Consider the following 14077-nt stretch of genomic DNA (forward strand, 5'->3'; position numbering starts at 1 on the left):
TGGTCATGTTAAGAATAAATAAATAACTTTTAGAAATCATTAAGAAAATTCAAATAACCCAGTAGAGAATATGAGCAGGAAACTTCAACAGGCATTTCAAATCAGAGAACAGTACCCTGGCCAATAAACCTGTGTAAAAGTTTTAAATCTCTTTGGAAATCAGGAAGTACAAACTAAACCCACAATATGACACCACTGCCACTACACACATACACTAACACGCATGCATACATGCACACACTTACACATGCATACACATACGCCCCAGAATAGATAAATTCAAATGAAGGATAATGCTAAGTGTTGATGAGAATTGAGATTAGTAGAAACTCTTACTTCTGGTGTGGTTAAATATCTAACACAGCTTTGGGGAAGGTCACCACAGTAAAAATTCAATTTAAATAAAGGAAAGATGGAAGATGCACTGTGGGCTCTGACACACAGCAGGGATGGCAGATTCCTGGGTAGAGAGAAGCTTGTTACTCTGGATGATGAGAGAAATTCTTTGATTAGGCCATGGAGTTTACATATTGTTATATTTATACTGTAATTAATATTACATATTGTTATATTTATTTATATATATTTAGGATGTTTCCTAAATTTTAACAATACATTATAAACACATACCAATTTAATTTTAATCACCTATAAAAGCTCTGCTTATTTACAGCTCTGCTCCCGCATGTTATGTCATTGATGTCACAAATTGCATCTTTATATATCATGTACCCATTAACATAGACTTACAATTATGCTTTTGTCTTTTAAATTTTGTGGAAGAATAAAAACTGGAACTATCAGCAAAAATTAGAAAATGAGTGATTTTTTATATTTATGCATATATTTCCCTTTACTGGAGAAGTTCTTATTTTCGTATGGCTTTGAAATACTGCCTAGCATCCTTTCTTGTAGGGCATATCTAGTGGTAATGGACTCCCTCAGGTTTTGTTTATCTGGCAATGTCTTAATTTTTCCATGACTTTGAAAGGCATTTGTACTCTATGTAGAATTCTCACTTGGCAGTTGTTCTCTTTCAGTAAGTATTTTAAATATGTCGTGACTTTGCCTTTTGGCCTGCAAGATTTCTGCTGAGAAATTTAATGATAATCTTTTTGAGATTCCCTTTCACACAATGAGTTTTTTTTCTCTTGCTGTCTTCAAGATTCTCTGTCTTTCAAATGTTCAATTAAATGTATCTCTGTGTGTATTTCCTGAGTTCATTGAATTTCTTGGATGTACATATCCATGGTTTTACTCAAATATGGGAAAATTTTGGCCATTGTTTCTTCAAATAGGTCTCTGGCCCTTTCTCGCAGATATCAAATAAACATTTGGGATGCTCCATAAATCACGTCATCAGGAAAATGCAAATTAAAACAATGAGATTAAAAAAAACACCTGTTAGAATGGCCAAAGTCCAGAACACAAAGCAACAGAAACTCTAGTACATTACTTGTGAGAATGTAGAAGAGTACAGCCATTTTGAGGAAAATTTGGTGGTTTCTTGTAAATATGAATAAACTCTTACCATATTATCCAGCAATCATGCTCCTAGGTATTTACCCAAAGGAAATTAAGACTTATTTACATATATAAAACTGCACAAGGATGTCTATAGAAGCTTCATTCTTGATTGACGATTTAGAAGAAACCTGGCTGTCTCTGAGAAGGTGGATGAATAAGTGAATCAGTGAATACACTGATAAAAGGAAATAAGATATCCAGCCATGAAAAGACATGGAGGAAGCTTAAATGTACAGTACCAAGTAAAAGAAGCTGGTCTAAAAATGTATATTGTATGATTCTGGAAAAGCCAAGACTATGGAGGCAGTAAAAAAATGGGTGGTTGCCAGAGGTAGACGGAGAAGAGGGAAATAAATAGAACACAGAGGATTTGGGGGGTACTAAAAATACTGTGTGGTGTTATAATAATAAATATATGCAATTATACATTTGTCCAAACCCATAGAATGTACAACACTATGAGAGAAGCCCTAGTGTAAACTACAGACTTTGGGTAATTATGAGATATTAATATAAATCTTTCTTGGTAAAACATGAATGATTCTGGTGGGCTATATGGCTAATGGGGGAGGCTATGCATGTGTAGGGGTACAGGTTATGTGGAAAATCTCTATACTTTCCTCTCAATTTTGTTGTAAACCTAAAAATGCTCTAAAAATTGTCTTAAAAAGATTTGAAGTAAAAATATCAAGAAATAATGTGTGCATAATTCTAGATGGCATCTATTATTGCAACAAAAGAAGAGATAGCTTTTACTTTTTGGTAAAAATTTCCTTTAATAATATCCCCAGAGACATTTTTATGGCATTATTTCTTAGACTATACCAGATGAGATTAAATGTTCAGGTCACCACAGTGTAGAACATAGAAATCATAGGGTCTGAAATAAGTCACGGAAGTAGGTTTCAGATAAGCAAAGAATCCACTGGAGATAATTAATACAATCACCACCAGATGAGGAAGGCAGGTGGAGAAGCCTTTTGACACTTCTGTTGATGGGATCTTCCTGACAGTGGAGAAGATGCAGACGTAGGAAGTGATGATGAAAACAAAACAGCAGATACTCAACACCACTCTAACGAGGATAGGTAAAACTTCTCTTATTCAATTTTCTGAGCAAGAAATAGCCAATAACTGCAAGATGTCACAAAAGAACTTATGGAATATATTAGACCCACGATAGGATAAGGAGAAGGTACCTGCTGTGTGCATCACAGCACTCATTTCCCCACCCGGCCAAGACATGGTGGTTGACTGAACACATGTATCCCTGTTCATGATGACTTCATAGTGCAGGGGATGGAAGGTGGCACCATAGTGGTCAAAGCACAGCACTGTGAGGAGTGCAGCTCTGTGGTTGTTGAAAAAGCATGAGAAAGACCTGGGCAACACAGCTAAGGAACGAGATGTAGTTAATGTGAATCAAAGAGTTGGCAGTGGATGTAGGAATTGTGATTGATATTAGGCAGAGATCCAAGAAGGATAAATTCTTCAAGAAGAAGTACATGGAGGTGTGGAGATGCTGGTCCAAAGTTGTGATCATGATGATGAAGACATTTCCCATGAGGGCATAGAATTAAATCAAGGAGAAGAGCACTGAATGCAAAATGTACATATTTTTATTGGTCGAAAATCCTGTGAGGATATATTCTCTCACAAACGTGAGATTTGTCATTACTGGAGGCATAACCTGTATAAAAAAAAGGATAGAGGATTAAAACAACAATATCAAGACTTTAAATATTGAGCATATATTGTGTATCTCCATATGGCAATCACACAGTATATTTACCATAAACATTACTTCCATCTAATTCCTAGCCAGCGTATTAATCGCCAAGCATTATGTGAGTAATATTGCTTTATTGAACCACTTTATTTTCAGTTAAAATACATGTCATTATTATTTTGTTTAAATGTGTCCTGTGAAAGATGACAAAAGACTGAAAATTTCAACTTACCTTAACAAAACTCGAACAACAGAGTATCCTCCCCACGTTTCTCAATAAACCCAAATTGACAAACCAACGACGGCTAAGTTGTGTTCCGGTCTTCCTGTCCGTACATCCTATCCCATGACTGACACAACCTCAGTTTCAGCACACCTTCCAAGAAGTTGAACAACCCTTAGAAAAAACGAACTCTTACAGACCTTCCTCAATGTATTCCATAAAATCTTTAACCTACTTATTCTCTGCCAAAGACTCAGCTTAGAGATGTTCTCATATTTAAAATTTTAATAAGAGATTGAGCTAACTGCACTTTTTTCTCATTCACCATACTCAAATTATTTACCGTGAAATGGTAGTTCCATTTGACACATAGCCTGGTGACTGCAGGCATCAGAAATCCTACTTCATATGAGCTAAGATTGTTGGCTTCTTATTCACCAATTTATTCACTTTTCTTCATTATTCCCCCTTTCATGTGACTTCTTCCCCCATCACTAGTAAGTTTAAAATTATGTTTTTCCCACAAGCTCTTTTTTCTTTTTCATAATTTCCATACTTCCATGCCTACAACTCATGACCTTGCAACTAGAACAGCTTTAAATCCATCCCTACCCAATCCCCTGCCGCATCTCCTCTCCATCGCAGAAGATTAATGCAATTCTGTGGCAGGTATAAGGGACCACATATATTTGGAGTTATGTTGTAGGTAGTCTTTATAATTTCATATGTTCAGATAGTCTTAGTCTGATGAAAGCATGTGGGTGTCCATTCCTTTTGCAATGACATGTTAGTGTCTTCTGTTTGTACAGATTTTACTCAGCAACGTTCATGTAAATTTAGCAAAACATTAAGACTGTACTATAGAATATTTCCTCCCACACCCTGTCTTTATTCTCATGCCCCTAAATTTTATGCTCAATCTCTCTCCATGGTGATGGACAATGGAAAAATCCTGAGTAAATATTAGTGTTGGATTTGTAAAAGTAGTAATATAAAATAATTTTAATATATTAGAGAAACAAGTCCAGATATTTTAATGAAAATAACAACAAAAATGTTTGGAATGCATCGCAGCTAAAATGTAAAAATATTTTGGGTTATTTAAAATATACATTTATAATGACAAAATTATTTTTAATATGTCTCTGTTGCTATCTCTGTAAAAGTACTGTGAATTCTTCTCTTATAGTATCACAGCCCTTCGGTGAATGATTAAAAAATCCCAAATTTGGGGCTGGCCTGGTGGCGTAGTGATTAAATTCACATGCTCTGCTTCAGTGGCCCAGGTTTCACAGGTTCAATCCTGGGTATGGACCTACACGCTGCTCATCAAGCCATGCTGCAGTGGCATCCCGTATACAAAATAGAGGGAGATTGGCAATGGATGTTAGCTCACGGCCAATCTTCCTCACCAAAAAAAAAAAAAGTTTAAGGCCCAAAATAGACATTATCATATCTGTCACTTCTAGCGTGAGAGAGATAAAATGAGCAGGAAGTATTGCCTCAAAGATAGAGTTGTTAAAGATTCTATCTGTCTAATATTTATGCCACTAATATTTTAGAGGCTGAAAAGTATTGCATGCCTTTGTTTTAAACACTTACCATTGTTACTTTTAATTACATCTTGAGTTTCATCCTTCGTTACTTACTATCTACTTCCCATTGATTGTTGTGATTTTATTTAACATTTAACACACTTTCAGCTTAATGCACTAAGTGATACAATACATTGTTAACAGTTATAAAATCTGATAGTCATCATATATACTCTCAAAATGTTATAATTAAATTACTGAAAATCATACTCGGTAGGTCATGATACTTTAATTCTAAAGTAAAGAACAAATTATATGTTTTCCCACTGAGACTCACCCCAGAAAGCTGGCATTGTTAAACTGAACAATCTGTGAAACAGAGAATAAAAAGATCTCTTTAGATTTGATAGGTTTCATATTTTTTAAATGAGTATTTTAACTACTGTTTCTTCTTAAATCTAAAACAAAATTTTAAATCTAAAATCTTTTAAAGCTAAAATGAATTTTCTTCTGAAAATTATTTAAGAATATACCACCAATTCTGGTACACAAAAGTTCCAGCAGTCTTCTGAAGTTTGCTTCTAGTGAAAATATTGCTCATCATGAGGACAGAAGGATATTATAAAATCTCATTTCAATGGGAGATGATTACAGGTGTTGATTCCTCTGAAAATTCAGTTGAATCTCAAAACTCTGACTTCACTGATGTCTTGCTAGGGAGAAACAGGGGACCTGAATAGCTTGTCTATTTTACCTCTGCTGATAGTCCCTCGTCGACTTGCATGTTGTCCAAGAACTATAATGTATCAATCTGCTTTATTCTAGAGGGAAAGTAGTGTTACATTTGTCTTCACTGAGTTGCTTAATTGGAATCAGCCTATAATAAATCTGAGTAATTAGTGCAATCAGTACATCATACATTTATTTTTTAGTGGTTTATACATCTATGGACAGGATTATAATTAATTCTGGCATTAAAATGTTTCATTCATCATTTATTGAGTACCTACTATGGGCTAGACCCATTCACTGGTACCACTTCATTAAAAGCAATGCAGTGAGTCAACCTCAAAGGTAAGCTGGAACGCCATTTTCTTTCACCAAGAGACAGGGACATTGGAGAGAGACTTGGGTGTGTGAGGAGCAGAGAGAGCAGTCCCAGGGAGAGTCTGACTCACAGAGGGCGTATAAAGAGCATTCAGTGGGGATGTGATGGGCGAGCTTCAGAGTCTAGGGCAGAGGAGTCAGTAAACAAGAGACTATAAAATGGGTGAACAAGACAGTGACTGCAGAATCAGAGGAGACTGCAGTTCGTGAGAAGTGATTGATTTTTAGTGGGAGTGACAGGAAAAGCACGGATGGTTTAGAGTAGAGAAGTGGCATGATTAACTCGTATTGGAACATGGCCACTCTGCAGAGAGAGCTGACTGTGAACGACAGGTTGCTCTGTCACTATTCCTGGTGGGGGTTCGTGACAATTTTGACAAAGCAGGTAGTATAAGTGAGAGAGGTATTTGGTTTATGTTTGTATTCTAAAGCCTAAATTTCCTTCTTTAATTTAGCACCTTAATCGGTTTTTGTTTATGCTAACCTTTATCATGGGTTCCTGGATTAAATTATTTTTTAGATAAAGATATTGTATTTGAGCTGTAATATTTCAGAGACAAAAATTTTAAATTTATAGTAGTATAACCAGCAACATTTCATTGCATGTTGGAGAGCCAAACACAAACAACAAAGCAATACATTTTCCAGATATGCAAGTATTCTGCATTCAACAGGATTTCCACTTTGATCTGGTAAAGAATCTGAATCAGAAATTTGATTTCCTTAGGATTTGAGGATGTTTCTCTTTCTTCCCTCTTCCTTACTGATTAAAATTTGAGATAATTTTATGTTCATATTATTATTTATTTTCTGTCTGAATGATCTGAAGGTAGTCTCTTTGTTTCTCGAGCTCAAAGATTTCACAAAAATGTACCATGGTGCCATGTTTTCGTTTATAGCTTATTGTTCTGAGAAAATAATAGATCCTTTCACTTTTTAAACTCATTTCCTTCATTCTGATGAGTTATCTTACAATTTTTTATTTGATACTATCATTCACTTTTCTTCCTCTTTGCTCTCTCAGAAAATTATTCCTTGGAATTTCTGAATTGGTATTATTTTCTAATCATTTCCCTCTGACCTTAAATCTGTTACTTATTTTAACTTTTGATGAAAGTTGTCACAACTGACAACTGTTCATCCATCTTTTTTATGACAATGTTTTTTTCTCTGCTATTATACTTTCAAATATTAATAACTTTTTATATGGTTGTCTTTGGATGAATTATCCTTTTGCTTTTTCAATCAGAATTTTTATTGTGTGTTTCAATTTTTCCTTTCCTTTCTGCAATGTTTCTGGTTTTTAATTCTTTTCCCTCTGTTAATATTACTGTGATTTTGTTCTCCATCTTTCAAATTAGAGACTTAGCACACCCACCTCATGATCCTATTCTCTAATTTCATTATTAAGAGCAAGGAATTTTATTCGCAGTGTCAAGTGCATAGGCTGATTTTATCTATAGCTGAGCTTCATTGAGAAGGAATACAGAGATTTCAAAAGGTTACAAATATCAATTTTTCAATCACTTTCTCCAGAAGTAAAACATGCCCACTATTCTTTCATCTTGGTGTAAGACAGGTTACCTGAATTCTAGAGAGTAAATTAAGGGCTTAAAAATGAGTAACGTCTATATTAAATAAAGACACCCATTTATGTATATCTTTCATCCTTACATCCCTCTTTCCAGTGCCTGATGTTTCCAGAGCTAATCTCTCCTTCAAATTCTTCAGACTCTACAATCCACTACTTTTGCCAGGTATTGCTGTAGTTTCCAGACTCTTCAAGTGGAGAGTAGACTTATAGTTTTAACTCCCTTTTGAACAAACTCTCCCATTATACCTAATAACTGTTTTTTCCCATTTACAGTTCCTTCTTCTCCTCTGTTGTAGTTTCTGTGAAAGTGAACATTTTTCATAACTTCACTATCATTTAATCATTTGGGGGAGGAAGCATAGAAAAATGTCTGCTTTAAATCTGTCATTTTAACCACAATATGGTTTGCTTAATTTTAGTTGCATGCCTTTTTTTCTATTGTGAACAAAACATTTTAATATCAAAATAGAAAATTGCACATCTAGTCATGTCAATGCAAATAGTACCATAATGCTAGACTAGTCTTCCAATACAAATCAGGAAATAAATAAAATATAGAAGACAGTTATTTTCAGGCACTGGACATCAGACAGAATGCAAGAATATTAATCTTGAATTCTGAGTCCTGAATCCACAAATGATGGGAAAAATTTCTTTGCAACTATTTTTGACCGGAAAGAAAATGCTAAACACACATCTTGTTTTGAAGATTTGGAATCTGAGGAGACAGAGAATGCAAAGTAAGTTATAGCATGTCCCTTCTTGAAAACCCAGTAGTAAGACACAACTATGCCAGCATATCCTGGAAATGAATTAAAGCAAATGGCATAAACTGGAATGAAGTAGTATTCATATGGTTCTAAGATACAATTATCAGCTTGATCAAAAAACTAACAAAATTAAACAAAATTTCAAATACAGACTAGATCTGCATAAACAAAATCTCATATTACATACTCTGTATTACATTCTATAATCTCTGTACCCTATGCAATTTTTGTCAAATGTCTTAACAATGCCTTTTGTGTCTATATTATTTTATCTTTGGTGGGTATGTCTATACTACATCTATAATGGTGTCTATGTCTACAGCTATTTTATTATAAGATCCAAAATGATTTCACAGTATGTTTAACCATCATGACCTTTTATCTCCATTAATCTTTAACAGTTTCTCAACATTTCTATTCTTCTGAGTTTGACATTTTCAAGAGTGAAGACCAGTTAATTATGTAGACTGTCCATTCATTTAGATTCCTCTGAGGTTTTCTCATGATTAGAACCAGGTTATAAGCTTTTAACTAAAACACTAGGAAAGTGTTTGGAGTAAAGAGGCACACATGGCACTTCTTGAGCAATGTCAGCAAAATAGCTCCATGGGAATTTCTACCACTTATTCCCCCCACAAAAAAAACACATAAATTTGAACTATCTGAACATGAAAATACCTTCACAAGAGCCAAAATTCCAATAAGGAATAAGAGCACTTGGGTAAAGCACAGACATAAGGAAAGATGTATTGAGGAGGGGAGGAAAGATAGGTTCCCCATACCCCCATTACCCTTCCTGCAAGCCAAAGTAGCCCAGCACAGACAGAGGTACCCTCCCCACAAGAGAAGGAGAATGAAGTGAGTGCCCAATTTCACTGTGGACCCAAGAGCCAACCACCCCCAGAACCTGGCCAACACCTGCAGCCATAGGTGACTCTTTGCAGGCCTGTATGAAACTGGGTCCAACTTCCTGGCACCCGCCGTGTCCAGTGGCTCCAAACAATGTCTGTGGCACCAAGTTCCTTTCGGCGTCCCTTGAACCCAGACTCCAGAACAAGTCAGTACCTACCGAGTCCAAGAGTTACAGGCAGCTCCTATGGCTACAGTGGCTTCATTGGCTCTAGACTCTCAGAAATCCCATGTGAACTCAGGTTCCTGGTCGACTCAGGTGCTGGCCACCTCCAGCAGCCCCAGATGTCTCAAAAGTGGCTCAAAAAGATGGCCAAAAGTGGCTCCTATAGCTCCAGGCTGCTTCTTGCTTCAAGTCCCCTTGAAGGCTCCCGTGAACCCAGGCTTCCAATCTTTTGCATCACCTGCCAGCTCCCACAGCCACAGCTTTCTCCAGTGGCCCCAAAATCCCAGCACTGGCTCTCTCCCATAGCTCCAGGAGGATCCCAGCAGGCTTCAGCAAACCCAGGCTCCTGACATATCACAGCACTAGCTGATCTCCATGGCCCTGAGTGACTACTGTGCCTTCAGGCTCCTAATCAACATCATAAACCTAGGCTCCAAAAAGGCACCTGCTGACCCAGGGTCTTGGTGGGCCATAATGCCAGGCTGAGTTCCATCATTCCAAGTTTTGACCCACTCTAGCACCAAGCTGCTTGAGGACTGCAACAGTAGTGCTGCTTATGGGCACCATCAATCTGCCAACCCAGAAAACTAATTAGTAACAGTAAAACATAAAAACATAAAAGATGTTGGGGCAGGCCTGGTGGTGCAGCGGTTAAGTTTGCACTTTCTGCTTCTCAGCGGCCCGGGGTTTGCCGGTTCAGATCCTGGGTGTGGACATGGCACCGCTTGGCAAGCCATGCTGTGGTAGGTGTCCCACATATAAAGTAGAGGAAGATGGGCACGGATGTTAGCTCAGGGCCAGGCTTCCTCTGCAAAAAAGAGGAGGACCGGCAGTAGTTAGCTCAGGGCTAATCTTCCTCAAAAAAAAAATAAAAACATAAAAGTTGCTAATAAATTTAAGTATATAATCAAATTCAGATTATGCTAACACTGTAATATGGCGTTGTTTTAATCAATTAACTCTGGCTTAAGGCTTAGAGAAAAAATGTATTAAGAATAATTATAGCTATCATAATTTGTTAATGGATACACAGTGTAAAAAGAAGTATGCAAACATAATTTATGGGGCATAAAAGGGTACGGATTTTGTGTGTGATCCAATCAAAATTTTTCTAAGTCTAAAATAGACTGTTCTGTCTATAAGATGTTTTGTGTAAGCCTCAAAGTAACTACAAAGCAGAAACCTGTAGTAGATACAAAAAGATAAAGAGAAGGAAATCAAAGAATACCACTATGGAAAATTATCTATCCACAATGAAAGACGAAAAAATAAAATAAAAAGGGAACCACATAACAGCCAGACAAAATTAATAAGATGGCATTAGTAAGTTCTCATTTATCTCTAATTACCTTAAATGTAAATGAATTAAATTTTCCAATCAAAAGGCATAGAGCACCTGAACAGATTTAAAAAAAATAACCAACTCTATGCTGCCTACAAGAGACTCACTTCAGCTTTGAGTTCACACAAAGGATCACAGTCATGGGAGGACAGAATATGTTCCATGCAACTGGAAAGAGAGCAGGGTAGCTATACATATATCAGACAAAATCGACTTTAAGACAAAAACTGTAACAAGAGACTAAGATCATTATACAATGGTAAAGAAGTCAACTCATCAAGAGATATAACAATTGTAAATATATACGCAATAAACATTGGAACAGCTGAGAATATGAAGCAAACACTAACAGATCTGAAGGTAGAAATAGACAATGATATAATAATAGTAGCTACTTTGATACCCAACTTTCAACAATGGGTAAATTATTCAGGCATAAAATCAACAAGGAAACATTGGACTTTAATGAAACCTTAGACAAAATTGATATAAGAAACATTTGCAGAACATTCCACTCAACAATAATAGAATACGCCTTATTCTCAAGCATACAGGGAACATTCTCCAAGACATATCAAATATTAAGTCACAGAAGATGCAAATATAAGAAGGTTTAAATCATACCAAGTATCTTTTCCAACCACAGTAGCATAAAACTAGAAGTCAACAAAAGGAGGAAACTAGAAAATTCACAAAAATGTGAACAGTAAACAGCACACTCCTGAACAACTAATGGTTCAAACAAGAAAATCAAATTGAAAATTTAAAAAGATCTTGTAACAAAAGTGGAAACAGCATACCAAAATTTATGAGATGCAGCCAAAGAAGTTCTAAGAGGAATGTTTATAATGATAAGTGCCTATATTAAAAAAGAAGAAAAATCACCAGTAAACAACTTAACCTCACACTTCAAGGAACAAGAACAACAAAAATGAACAAAATCAGCCCAAAGTTAGCAGAAGAAAGGAAATAATAAAGATCAGAGCAGAAATAAATATAATAGAGAAAAACAACAGAAAAGAACAATAAAACTAAGAGCATATTTTGATAAGATAAACAAAATTGACAAACTCTTAGCGATGCTAAGAAAAAAGAGAGATCAATGAGTTAAACAAAATCAGATGTAGAAAATGATGCATTACAACTAATATCACAGAAATACAAAGGATCATAAGACATTACTATGAAAAATTATACACCAGCATTGGATACCCCAGAAGAAATGGATACATTCATAGAAGCGTACACCTATCAAGACTAAAATGAACAAACTGAAAATATGAACAGAACAAAAAAGAGTGAAGAAATTGTTTTAGTAATCAAATACCTCCCAAGAAGATAAAAGCCCAACACCATATGTTTCACTGGTGAATTCTTCCAAATATTTGAAGAAGAATTAACATCAATCCTTCACAAACTCTTCCGAAAGATAGAAGAGGAGGGAATATTTCCAAACTCATTTTATGAGGCCAGCATTACCCTAATACCAAAGCAAGACAAGGGCACTACAAGAAAATAAAACTACAGGCCCATATCCCTGATGAATATAGAGGCAAAAATTCTCAACAAATACTAGGAAACTGAATTGAAAGTACATTAAAAGTATCAAAAACCATGATCAAGTAAGATTTACCTCTGTGATCTGAGGATGATTCAACATACACAAATCAATAAATGTGATATACCACATTAATAAAATAAAGGACAAAATCAAATGTTCATCTCAATAGATGTAGGAAAAGCATTTGATAAAAGTCAATATGCTTTCATGTAAAATCTCTCAACAAATTGAGTATAGAAGGAATGAACTTCAACATAATCAAAGGCCATATATGACAATCTTACAACAAACATAAAACTCACTTGTGAAAGATTTTTGCTAAGATAAGGAACAAGACAAGGGTGTGCACTCTTACTGCTCCTATTCAATCTAATACTAGAACACCTAGCCAGAGCAATTCAGAAGAAGAAGAAATACAATGCATCAGAATTGAAAAGGAAGAAGAAAATCGTCTCTGTTTACAGATGATATAATCTCATATATAGAAAACCCCAAAGACTCCACCAAAAACTATTAGATCTAATAAAAAAATTCAATAAAGTTGCAGGATACAAAATAAACATACAAAAATTTGTTGCATTTCTATACACTAACAATAAATTATCTGAAAAATAAATAAAGAAAACAATCCATTTCCCCCGAAAATATAATATTCAGGAACCAATTTATCCAAGGATAGGAAAAACCTGTAAACTGAAAATTATGAGAGTGTTGAAATAAAATGAAGAAGACACAAATAAGTGGAAAGAAAATGTGTTCATAGGTTGGAAGATTTAAAATTGTTAAAATGTTTATACTTCACAAAACCTTCTATGGACTCAATTCAATCCCTATCAAAATTTGAATAACACTTTTCAGAGAAATAGAAAAAAACATCCCCAAGTTAGTATGGTGCCACAAAAGAACCCGAATAGACACAGCAATCCTGAGAAAGAAGAATAAAGCTAGAGACATCCCATTTCCTTATTTTAAACTTTATTACAAAGCTATAGTAATCAAAACAGTATGATACTGGCATAAAAATAGAACACAGTCCACTGACACAGACTGACGGCAACAAAATAAACCTATTCATGTAGACAACTAATATTCATCAAGGGAGAAAAAAAGATGAAATGAGGAAATGAATGGTAATGAGAAAACTGTATAACCATAGGCAGAAAAATGAAATTGGACCCAATCTTACACCACTCACAGAAAAATTAATTCAAAATGGATTAAAAATATAAACATAAGATCGGATATAGTAAAACTCTTAGAAGAAAACAGATGAAAAACGTTTCTTGAGTTTAGTCTTTGGCAAAGATTTTTTTGCAGAAAAAGCAAAAATAAACAAATGAGACTACATCAAATTAAAGAACTTCTGCAAAGCAAAGGAAACAATCAATAATTTGGAAAAGGCACCCGACAGAATGAGAGACAGTACTTGCAAACTATTTATGTGATAAGGGATTGATATCTAAAATATATGAGAAACTCAAACAACTCAATAGCCAAAAAAAAATCTGATATGAAAGTAGGCAAAAGACTGAATAAACATTTTTTCCAAAGAACATATACAAATAGCCGATAAGTACATGAAAAAATTGCTCAACATCACTAATCATCAGGGAA

The 14077-nt window shown here is 35.2% G+C and overlaps 1 pseudogene; it reads right to left on the bottom strand.

Moving 5' to 3' along the window:
* Positions 1-2279: 2279 nt before the first annotated feature.
* LOC138918110 (olfactory receptor 14A16-like) lies at positions 2280-4895 on the bottom strand (annotated as a pseudogene).
* Between the last annotated feature and the right edge of the window lie 9182 nt (positions 4896-14077).

Source organism: Equus caballus, chromosome 16 (genome assembly GCF_041296265.1).
Source record: "Equus caballus isolate H_3958 breed thoroughbred chromosome 16, TB-T2T, whole genome shotgun sequence".
In the NCBI taxonomy this organism is placed as follows: Eukaryota; Metazoa; Chordata; class Mammalia; order Perissodactyla; family Equidae; genus Equus; species Equus caballus.